Source organism: Coregonus clupeaformis, chromosome 7, assembly GCF_020615455.1.
Source record: "Coregonus clupeaformis isolate EN_2021a chromosome 7, ASM2061545v1, whole genome shotgun sequence".
Classification (NCBI taxonomy): domain Eukaryota; kingdom Metazoa; phylum Chordata; class Actinopteri; order Salmoniformes; family Salmonidae; genus Coregonus; species Coregonus clupeaformis.
Genome location: NC_059198.1, coordinates 69,218,564 through 69,231,071, shown reverse-complemented (window position 1 = coordinate 69,231,071; position 12,508 = coordinate 69,218,564).

Here is a 12,508-nt window from a genome sequence, read left to right as displayed (position 1 = left end):
TTCCCTTGAGTTGATGTAGCCTACATTACTATTCCATTGAATTAGTTCTGCATTGTTTCGTTTACCTTCATTTGCTTCCCCTGTAAACGCCTTCACGGCCATGTGGTTGTTGCTGTTGATCATTAGAAACAGAAAAAAAGCGTAACAGACCAAGCCGTAACAGTTTGAACCCGACGCATGTGGCAATACTTGGCTGTGTCAAAGCCTACTATTGTACACTCCAAAACTCTTGAGCGTGCCGTCTTTAGCCAACTCTCTTGCTATCTCTCTCAGAATGACCTTCTTGATCCTAACCAGTCAGGTTTCAAGACTGGTCATTCAACTGAGACTGCTCTTCTCTGTGTCACGGAGGCTCTCCGCACTGCTAAAGCTAACTCTCTCTCCTCTGCTCTTGTCCTTCTAGACCTGTCTGCTGCCTTTGATACTGTGAACCATCAGATCCTCCTCTCCACCCTCTCCGAGTTGGGCATATCCGGCGCGGCTCACTCTTGGATTGCGTCCTACCTGACCGGTCGCTCCTACCAAGTGGCATGGAGAGAATCTGTCTCCACACCACGTGCTCTCACCACTGGTGTCCCCCAGGGCTCAGTACTAGGCCCTCTCCTATTCTCGCTATACACCAAGTCACTTGGCTCTGTCATAACCTCACATGGCCTCTCCTATCATTGGTACGCAGACGACACACAACTAATCTTCTCCTTTCCCCCTTCTGATAACCAGGTGGCGAATCGCATCTCTGCATGTCTGGCAGACATATCAGTGTGGATGACGGATCACCACCTCAAGCTGAACCTCGGCAAGACGGAGCTGCTCTTCCTCCCGGGGAAGGACTGCCCGTTCCATGATCTCGCCATCACGGTTGACAACTCCGTTGTGTCCTCCTCCCAGAGTGCGAAGAGCCTTGGCGTGACCCTGGACAACACCCTGTCGTTCTCCGCTAACATCAAGGCGGTGACCCGATCCTGTAGGTTCATGCTCTACAACATTCGGAGAGTACGACCCTGCCTTACACAGGAAGCGGCACAGGTCCTAATCCAGGCACTTGTCATCTCCCGTCTGGATTACTGCAACTCGCTGTTGGCTGGGCTCCCTGCCTGTGCCATTAAACCCCTACAACTCATCCAGAATGCCGCAGCCCATCTGGTGTTCAACCTTCCCAAGTTCTCTCACGTCACCCCGCTCCTCCGCATACTCCACTGGCTTCCAGTTGAAGCTCGCATCTGCTACAAGACCATGGTGCTTGCCTACGGAGCTGTGAGGGGAACGGCACCTCCGTCCCTTCAGGCTCTGATCAGTCCCTACACCCAAACGAGGGCATTGCATTCATCCACCTCTGGCCTGCTGGCCCCCTTACCTCTGCGGAAGCACAGTTCCCGCTCAGCCCAGTCAAAACTGTTCGCTGCTCTGGCACCCCAATGGTGGAACAAGCTCCCTCACGACGCCAGGACAGCGGAGTCACTCACCACCTTCCGGAGACACTTGAAACCCCACCTCTTTAAGGAATACCTGGGATAGGATAAAGTAATCCTTCTACCCCCCCCTTACCCCACCCAAAGAAAAAAAAAGAAAAAAAAACATATTGTAAAGTGGTTATCCCACTGGCTATAAGGTGAATGCACCAATTTGTAAGTCACTCTGGATAAGAGCGTCTGCTAAATGACGTAAATGTAAATGTATTGTCATTATTACTGTATAAGTCTATGTACACTATTCTTCCAACATTACCATGGGTTAAAGAACTGAATGTGGCAATTGTCTGTGATGAGTGTGCTAGAAGGAGTCAGGCGCAGGATTGTAATCACCGAATGCAGAGTTTATTCCGTCGTACACAAATAGCGCTGGATAGCGACAAACGAAACAGGCAGAGGGGAAAATCTACCCTGGCAATACAAGGTAACGATAGCTCCAACAATAACAGGCACAGGGGAAATATCTACCCCGGCAATAACAAGGTACGAGTAGCTCCACCGAGCTACACTACTCTCACAATTAAACAATCACCCACAAGGACAAGGGGGGCAGAGGGAACACTTATACACGGACTAATGAGGGGATAAGAACCAGGTGTGTGCGATTGACAAGACAAGGCAAATGGAATGATGAATAATGGAGCGGCAGTGGCTAGTAAGCTGGTGACGACGAACGCGAAGCCTGCCCGAACAAGGAGGGGAGGCAGCCATCAGCGGAAGTCGTGACATTGTCTTAATGAATCAAACCACCGTTTTCTTTCTTTCGTGTGTAAAGGCTCTCCAAACCAGTTTTTTTTATTATTCATAAATACTTTCCTAACCCTAAATAATCTACAAGATGAAACAGAGACGAATATGCATATATTGTGATGGTTTTCTTTAATTGGTCTCTAATATTCTGAACCCGTTCTCTCGACATATTCTATTGTCTGTCTACAAAATTCTAACTAGAAGGTACACCGTATTTAAAGGGATGGCTTAAGATAAATGTGCTGAAAACCCTATTGAATGAAAACTCCACGAGAAAATCTGTTGGCCAGCAAGTGGGAGGGTTTTCAGCAGTTGAATTACATTTATTCAGCGAGCGCAAGGGAACCACGCCTGAAAAGCTCGTTACGCACCTTCATAACATAAGTCTGAATACCAACTACTGAGAAGTGCGTAGGAAAGGCGTGCTTAAGAAAGGCGTAATTTCATAAGTCGGAATCGGGCCCATATTGCACAACTTTTGACCAGGGCTCATAAGGCTCTGGTCAAAAGCAACGCACTACGTTGGGAATACGGTGCCATTTCAGACACTTTCAAAAGCCTCAGCTCGCTTTCAATCTACAGTACAGTATTTTTTTACCTCCACTACCTCACCCATTAGATAGTGTTTCATCCATGTGTTTATTTGACCATGTCCAAGTTTGAGTGTTTTTGACCTCTTGCCCGTTCGAGTATGTTTTGATAACACCCAAAACATTATACATGAGGATGATGGGTTCCATGTGAATTCCAAGAGTTCTACTCAACAAAACGACCTAGTATTTGACATTCATTACCGTACATTCTTTCATGGGTGGTTGTGACTGACACACCATTTTCTCTCCCATCACACTGACATGTAGATGTAGTCAGCCCTCTTCTCACGCCTTGTTCCCTATGGGGAAGAAGGAGTGCCACTCTCTGTCAGACGTTAGTCTGTCGGTGCGAGGCCCAAAACGTTGCATCAGCTTGAAGCCATCGTGTTTCACACACTCAGAAAACAAAGACAGGTTTCTCTCACAGTGCCACAGACAATCAGGGAGCTGATCTCCCTCTTTCTCTCACTCTCTCTTGCCCTCAATCACATGAATCAGGGATGATTTGACAGATGGCAATGTCACAGTGATCAATTAATTGTGAATTGTGTGTTTTAAAGGTCAATAAAAGTAATGTGTGCCTGTATTAGTCCCTGACTGATTAAAGAAAACAAACCTTCCTCTTCCTCCTCTCTCTACCTGGTCCTTGGAGAGCAGCTATAGTTGTGTGATTATTTTTTATTTTTTTATTTATTTCACCTTTATTTAACCAGGTAAGCCAGTTGAGAACAAGTTCTCATTTACAACTGCGACCTGGCCAAGATAAAGCAAAGCAGTGCGATAAAAACAACACAGAGTTACATATGGGGTAAAAAAACAAAGTCAAAAATACAACAGAAAATATATATACAGTGTGTGCAAATGTAGCAAGTTATGGAGGTAAGGCAATAAATAGGCTATAGTGCAAAATAATTACAATAGTATTAACACTGGAATGCTAGATGTGCAAGAGATTATGTGCAAATAGAGATACTGGGGTGCAAAAGAGCAAAATAAATAACAATATAGGGATAAGGTAGTTGGGTGGGCTAATTTCAGATGGGCTGTGTACAGGTGCAGTGATCGGTAAGGTGCTCTGACAACTGATGCTTAAAGTTAGTGAGGGAGATAAGAGTCTCCAGCTTCAGAGATTTTTGCAATTCGTTCCAGTCATTGGCAGCAGAGAACTGGAAGGAATGGCGGCCAAAGGAGGTGTTGGCTTTGGGAATGACCAGTGAGATATACCTGCTGGAGCGCAGACTACGGGTGGGTGCTGCTATGGTGACCAATGAGCTAAGATAAGGCGGGGATTTGCCTAGCAGTGATTTATAGATGGCCTGGAGCCAGTGGGTTGACGACGAACATGTAGTGAGGACCAGCCAACAAGAGCGTACAGGTCACAGTGGTGGGTAGCGTATGGGGCTTTGGAGACAAAACGGATGGCACTGTGATAGACTACATCCAATTTGCTGAGTAGAGTGTTGGAGGCTATTTTGTAAATGACATCGCCGAAGTCAAGGATCGGTAGGATAGTCAGTTTTACGAGGGCATGTTTGGCAGCATGAGTGAAGGAGGCTTTGTTGCGAAATAGGAAGCCGATTCTTGATTTAACTTTGGATTGGATATTCTTTATGTGAGTCTGGAAGGAGAGTTTCCAGTCTAACCAGACACCTAGGTATTTGTAGTTGTCCACATACTCTAGGTCAGACCCGTCAAGAGTGGTGATTCTAGTCGGGTGGGCGGGTGCCAGCAGCGTTCGATTGAAAAGCATGCATTTAGTTTTACTAGTGTTTAAGAGCAGTTGGAGGCTACTGAAGGAGTGTTGTATGGCATTGAAGCTCGTTTGGAGGTTTGTTAACACAGTGTCCAATGAAGGGCCAGATGTATACAAAATGGTGTCGTCTGCGTAGAGGTGGATCTGAGAGTCACCAGCAGCAAGAGCGACATCATTGATATACACGGAGAAAAGTGTCGGCCCAAGAATTGAACCCTGTGGCACCCCCATAGAGACTGCCATAGGTCCAGACAACAGGCCCTCCGATTTGACACACTGAACTCTATCTGAGAAGTAGTTGGTGAACCAGGCGAGGCAGTCATTTGAGAAACCAAGTACAGCCCAGCCCAAGGCCATGCAGCAATGGTTTCTCCAGTTATGACATGAATGTGACTTTGAGAGCTCACAGAATGAAAGAGCTGCTGTACTTTTTTCCTTGTTTCCTCCTCCCTCTCTCTCTAATGGTTTAGCCGAGCAGAGCAGAGAGAGCAGCTTAAGGAATCCACTGGATTTATAGCATAAAATGTTCACCTTTTATCTCTGATCCACAAGATTAATGTTGGGATCCGCAGGTTCTCTAGTACGTTTTCATGAATCGCTCTCCTTCTGCCTTTTGATGTATTTATTTTCATGTCCATAAATTCCCATATTAAATGAGCCCTTTGTTTGGAGGGAGAGGGCCAGAGCCAGGCTATAGCGGGGCAGAGAGAGAGAGAGAGAGGGAATGGAGGAGCCAAACAGACGAACAGGAGATTATGTTGTGGAAAAGCCAGACAGCCATAATAGCGAGGCACAGTGACATGTCACAGAGGTTCTTACAGCGTTCCCTCTGATTCTTTTCGGAAACCATTAAAGCAAAGTGACTCACCCTCCCCGGTCTTGATATACACTCCAATTGGTCTGATTTACTGCTCTAAATTACAACGTCAGGGCCAATATCCTGAACCCTGCTCAACGTGATAAGTCCTTACGTTCGCTTCATGACAAATTGTACATCATGCGCATCAGAGGGCTGAAAGAGGAAGGGGGGAGGAGGGGAGGTAGCGGGGGCGCCCTGGACTCCTGCTGAGATCAGATGTCTTTCATAAAGGTTATCTTCTTAAAAGAACCATTCTCTCTCTCTTTCTCCCTCTTTCTCCCTCTGTCTCTCCCTCTCTCTCTATGTCTCTCCCTCTGTCTCCCCCTCTGTTTCTCTCTCTCTTCCTCTCTCTCGCTCTCTCTCTCTCTCTCTTTTCTGCTGTTTCTTAATAGTAGCCCGTTCAATCCTGCTCTGTCCCTGCTTTCATGTTGTGATCCGGCCCATCACCATCGCTTGGCCGTCGCAGGCTTTGCTTCTCTGTTTTCCTCATCCCTGCTAAATGCTCTTGACCGGAGGGAGAGTTCCAACCAGGCTTTGTCCTTAATGGAGCCCTATTCCCTATATAGTGTAATATAGTGAAAAAGTAGAGCACTATATAGCGAATAGGGTTTCATTTGGGACACATCCCCAGTCTTCTCCAGTGCTGGCTAGGGCTTCCGCCCACCCTGTATGTCTTCTGCTAATTAACTACACATTACCTCATGTCTGTAGGCAAAGGTCTTCAGGCCCTGTTACCTTGAGCTGTATTACTCAATTACACACAGAGCCTGGGGAACGAAGGGGAGAGGAGAGGAGTGAACAGGGGATGCCCTTCATACCTCTTCATGGCAACTTCCCAAATGGCACCCTATTCCCTACATAGTGCTCTACTTTTGACCGCAGCCCTATGGGCCCTGATCAAAAGTAGTGCACAGCTGCCATTTGGGAAGCAAGCCCATGTATCAGAGTCAGTGTACTAATCCCTGATGAGAATCATAACAACATACTGAACTGAGGTTCGCTCTAATATCCATAGCATGGACCAGTCACCAGGTCATTAATGCTGGGTGGTGTATGTATACATTAGGTCTGCATCTCAAATGGCACCCTATTCCCTACATAGTGCACTACTTTTTACCAGAGTCCTATGGGCCCTGGTCAAAAGTAGTGCACTATTTGGGAATAGGGTTCCATTTTGGACACGGCCGCTGTATACATTGCCTGTTAGGGCTGTGCAGGTTAAGGTTGGAGAGAGGGACTCAGTGTGATGTGAAAATGAGAGCAGGGGGGGAAAGTTCAGGCGTAGGGGTCCATCGTTAGTTGTAGTGAAAATTCCTCTGACATGTGTGGAGGTAAAACAGGGTAGAGGGACCGAGGCTGTGTGAATGCATTGACTATGTTATGGCGCCGCGAAGCTGTCCACCTGTATTTTCCTAAACTTTCGCTGTGCCGTTCCCCAGACACTTGTCGACCTCTCTGTACCCAGTTCTTAATTATTCAGCCAGAAACTGTCATGTTTAAAGTTAGAGGTATGGAGGTCGAGACTGCCTTAGTGAAATTAGCTCTCTGTGGTGTTGTGACGGAAATGTGAGGGGGGAAAAGACTATATGTGTATAGGTATATTTGTATAGGTGCATATTAACATTTTATATTTTTACTGTCACTTTTCTTTGTTTTGGTGTTTCAGAGCCCTAATGGGTACACTTTATAATAGCCTTACAACAGTGTTCTGGTTTGAACTACTTGGTTAGTCTGACCAAATGTAAAAATAAAGAAAATAATTAACATATTTTGTTAGGGCAGCCCATATATATGCATGCACAGAGCAGTGTGTTGGTGGGCTCAGCCCAGCTGGGACGTGAGAACAGAGCAGAGAGCAGTAGCAGTAGGCCAGTAGGCTGGCAGTCACACTGACCCTGTATAGTCCGTCTTGATGTTAAGCGGATTACAGTGAGGCCTGATCATCAGTCATTAATAGCTAATAGCTGTTCTAATATAGAGGGTTCTAGAGTTACCACCATGTCTCATCAGCATGCTGACACACAGACACACACACACGTACGCACACACACACACACACACACACACACACCACTGGGACCGGACGTGGATTTCTGCTCTGCTCTGCGATACCTGTGAACCTCTAGTTTACGTTTCTCTATAGGTCTAGCTACCTCCGATGAGCTGTCAGCACTCTGCAATGGTGGCTCCTGAAAAGTACCTATTGTTTGATGTTCCTATGTTTTTACCATGGTATGGTGTGTTTATGGAATATTTTATTTCCATGTTCATGTGTTATAAGTCAGTGTACAAAAACATCCTGTTGTCATATCAAAGTTCACCACTGTACTTACCAATAATAAAGATAATGTCTAAGGCCATATGAATATAATGAATATATGAGAGATCTCAGAGTGTTTTGCAGTAGAGAAAGTGATTGTAGATGGTTTCAATGATGGTACACTGCACACGCCACACACTCATTGAAATCAGATTAAAACCACACTCAATGAAATCGGATTTAACTCCATGGCTATGCACTAACTCAATTACATTTTAGACGATAGACATACAGGATCTCAAGTTGCTCCTACTGTCTATGCTCAGCATCTGATTCTGACGTTGCCTCGAATTCAAGAAAACGCTTTGCCTGGTGTGTTCTGAACCAGGAACCAACAAAACATTCCCATGAAACATGGCATGTTGATAAAACCCATACATTTCCTGGGACACAGATTTCTGCCTGTATGCAATTGGCCAATCTGGCCTTGTAAGAGACGTGTAGCGTCATAATGGCGGTGCCGGTTGTGTTCTCAGAGAAATGTTGGCACGTCGGGTTACGTTGGGGCTGTTGCTGTAACACAGAGGTATGCATCCCAAACGGCACCCTATTCCCTATTTATTGCACTACTTTTACCAAGGCCCATAGGCCTTGTCTGTCTGGTTTGCTGGTTAATAATACAAAGGAGCAGTATGATATTGTAATGTGTCGTGTCCCTTTACAAGATGATGTAATCACCAATAAAGAGTCATCGGTGCAGTGCGGGGCTGTGGCCGTATGCATTGAGCAGACAAATAACTGGGTCCTGAAACCGTGAGGCCGCCGGGCAGGTAAACAGCCAGACCTAGTTGGAGGGGACAAGGGATGTCTCCCAAATGGCACCTTATTCCCTATATAGTACACTACTTTTGACCAGGTTTGGCCTATATGTCATAGGGCTCTGGTCAAATGTAGTGCACTATATAGGTAATAGGATGCTAGTTGGGACACAACCAGGGTTGTGTTGGGAAGGTGTGCGTGAGTGGAGGGTCCTTAAAGGGAGTGGTGGTGGGGTTTGTCTGAGGTCTGAGGAGAACAGGGGGCTTCTAACATCCCCTAATGAGTGATCCTACCGTGGCCGGGTTGGCCAGGGCTGACAGGCCCCAGAAGACTGGGAGCACCCACACCCCACCGCCACCCTTTGAACCCCGCCGCTTGGAACAGGAAATGGGAAATGCCCACAACTCCAGCAGAGGCCCAATGGCCTGGCTCTCTAAAAAGTAAAGGTTCCTGGAGAATCCTTTAGGGGTTCTTCAAATTGAAACTGTGGGGGAACCTCTATAAGTTCTTCGAAGAACTCTTTAAAAGGGTTCTTCAAATAACCCCTTTTAATGGATCCTCAAATAACCTATATAACCTATAGAGGTTAATTTTTTAACTACCCCCCCTTAAGAATACACTTAACAATAACAACAATAACACAATATTGTAGTTGTCAGTGTTTATTATGATTTTAGTGGCAAAGCAGAATAAAAAAATCTAAATATCCCAGCAGAGCCCCAAGTCCAATGGGTATATCCTCTGGCATGTTGATGTTAATGTGTTGATGTTCTCCATATCTATAGCCAGAATGATTTTGCAGTGCATGGTGATCGAGCAGGTTTCCTGTTATATTCATCAGAGGTGTAGGGAGGGTGAAGTCTGTGAATCCAAAAAATAGTAGTTATACAGATGATTAACAAAACATTCACACGACAGTATTCATACCTTGGTTTTTGTGGTAAATGTGAATGAAAAAATCTGTTTTAATAATGGTATTCATACACATACAGTGGGGAAAAAATGTATTTAGTCAGCCACCAATTGTGCAAGTTCTCCCACTTAAAAAGATGAGAGAGGCCTGTAATTTTCATCATAGGTACACGTCAACTATGACAGACAAAATGAGAAAAATCCAGAAAATCACATTGTAGGATTTTTTATGAATTTATTTGCAAATTATGGTGGAAAATAAGTATTTGGTCAATAACAAAAGTTTCGCAATACTTTGTTATATACCCTTTGTTGGCAATGACACAGGTCAAACGTTTTCTGTAAGTCTTCACAAGGTTTTCACACACTGTTGCTGGTATTTTGGCCCATTCCTCCATGCAGATCTCCTCTAGAGCAGTGATGTTTTGGGGCTGTCGCTGGGCAACACGGACTTTCAACTCCCTCCAAAGATTTTCTATGGGGTTGAGATCTGGAGACTGGCTAGGTCACTCCAGGACCTTGAAATGCTTCTTACGGAGCCACTCCTTCGTTGCCCGGGCGGTGTGTTTGGGATCATTGTCATGCTGAAAGACCCAGCCACGTTTCATCTACAATGCCCTTGCTAATGGAAGGAGGTTTTCACTCAAAATCTCACAATACATGGCCCCATTCATTCTTTCCTTTACACGGATCAGTCGTCCTGGTCCCTTTGCAGAAAAACAGCCCCAAAGCATGATGTTTCCACCCCCATGCTTCACAGAAGGTATGGTGTTCTTTGGATGCAACTCAGCATTCTTTGTCCTCCAAACACGACGAGTTGAGTTTTTACCAAAAAGTTATATTTTGGTTTCATCTGACCATATGACATTCTCCCAATCCTCTTCTGGATCATCCAAATGCACTCTAGCAAACTTCAGACGGGCCTGGACATGTACTGGATTTGAGTCCCTGGCTGCGTAGTGTGTTACTGATGGTAGGCTTTGTTACTTCGGTCCCAGCTCTCTGCAGGTCATTCATTAGGTCCCCCCGTGTGGTTCTGGGATTTTTTTTTTTTTTTTTTGTGATCATTTTGACCCCACGGGGTGAGATCTTGCGTGGAGCCCCAGATCGAGGGAGATTATCAGTGGTCTTGTATGTCTTCCATTTCCTAATAATTGCTCCCACAGTTGATTTCTTCAAACCAAGCTGCTTACCTATTGCAGATTCAGTCTTCCCAGCCTGGTGCAGGTCTACAATTTTGTTTCTGGTGTCCTTTGACAGCTCTTTGGTCTTGGCCATAGTGGAGTTTGGAGTGTGACTGTTTGAGGTTGTGGACAGGTGTCTTTTATACTGATAACAAGTTCAAACAGGTGCCATTAATACAGGTAACGAGTGGAGGACAGAGGAGCCTCTTAAAGAAGAAGTTACAGGTCTGTGAGAGCCAGAAATCTTGCTTGTTTGTAGGTGACCAAATACTTATTTTCCACCATAATTTGCAAATAAATTCATGAAAAATCCTACAATGTGATTTTCTGGATTTTTTTTCCTCATTTTGTCTGTCATAGTTGACGTGTACCTATGATGAAAATTACAGGCCTCTCTCATCTTTTTAAGTGGGAGAACTTGCACAATTGGTGGCTGACTAAATACTTTTTTCCCCCACTGTACCTTGTCCATAATGTAGAGGCCTATGGGATATTAATTGTAGCGGTAAGAGAGGAGGATGGTAAATCTGATCTGCATAACATACCAATACCAATTGACATACTGTACCTTTGTATGCCTCATCTGTATACCTGCAGACACAGACACCAAAGTGAGCAGTTCAGTCATCTGCACCCAATACAGCTAGCCTTCAACATATTCTTATAGCCTACAGTACATATTCTTACCTCTTTGTTGATTGATATCCATTGAATTGTGTCAATTTTCTGTTTTAGAAAGATTTGCACAAATATGAAAAGATGGATAGTGTCATCAGAAAACAATATCAATTTAGATCATACAAGGGACAAAACTTACCTTAAATTGAGGAGATCTTTACATTTTTCAGTTAAGTGCCTGCACATGCTGTCCTTTCAAATTCAAATCCAAATGTTTCAGTTGGGCAGTTAGGTTCCTGCAAGAACCCCCACCAACTAAGGAGGTTCCTCGATGAACCTCACCTCCTATGTGGTTCTTGGAAGAACCTTTTGGGTGCAATTTTCTTAGAGATCTTAGAAGAACCCTTGTTGAACCCCTAATTTTTAGAGTGTACCCTCATCAAGGGTCCCCAGAGCTGGCCGGCAGGTGTGATGCCGAGTCCAGGTCCAGCCCCCTCTCTCTCTGGAGCGGAGCGGCTCACACGCAGCCTGCAGACAGACTGATTGGTCCTCTGTGTTCTGTGATTAGACCAGCTACATTGTTAGCATTGGAATGCTCTCCGTGTTCATAGGCCTTCAGCATTTAGCTACGCACTGTACTCTGTAACAAATCATATTTCCAAGTTCCTCACTTCAAAGTCAGTGAGTGCACCGATGGATTCTCCCTTAACATGACTTGTCTAGTGAACCTCCCCTTTGGACTTTACACAGGATGAGTCCCAAATGGCAAACTATTCCCTATGTAGTGCACTACTTTTGACCAGGGCCTGATAGTGCACTACATTGGGAATAGGGAGGGAGAGATGGAGGGAGGGAGAGAAAGGTGAAAAGTGAGTGAAGATCTGTGTTTTTATTTAAGCATGCTGAATGACTTTGAAAATAATAGAACCGGCTGGTATCTCCAGGCGAGGAGAGAGAGAGAGAAAGAGAGAGCGAGGGAGGGGGGGAGAGAGAGAGGGGTGGTTAAGGGGGGTAAGGAGGTATGGTGAGAGGCAAAAGGACTGGTCTGGCAGAGTGGTGCTTGGTTAGCTCAGTAAGTTCAGGGATACTAGAAGGACTGATCTGGTAAATAGGTGGGGTTAGAGCCAACTTGACCTCAGATGAACCAATCAGGACACAGGATAGGGGGCAGACCCGATAGGGGACAGACCCTGCCAATGGTCACAACAACAGTCCAACAGCTGGGGGCATCTGTCCAATATCACTTTGTAGCTACAAGTGTCATCCTAGCTTCAAAAAAACTAAATGGCAA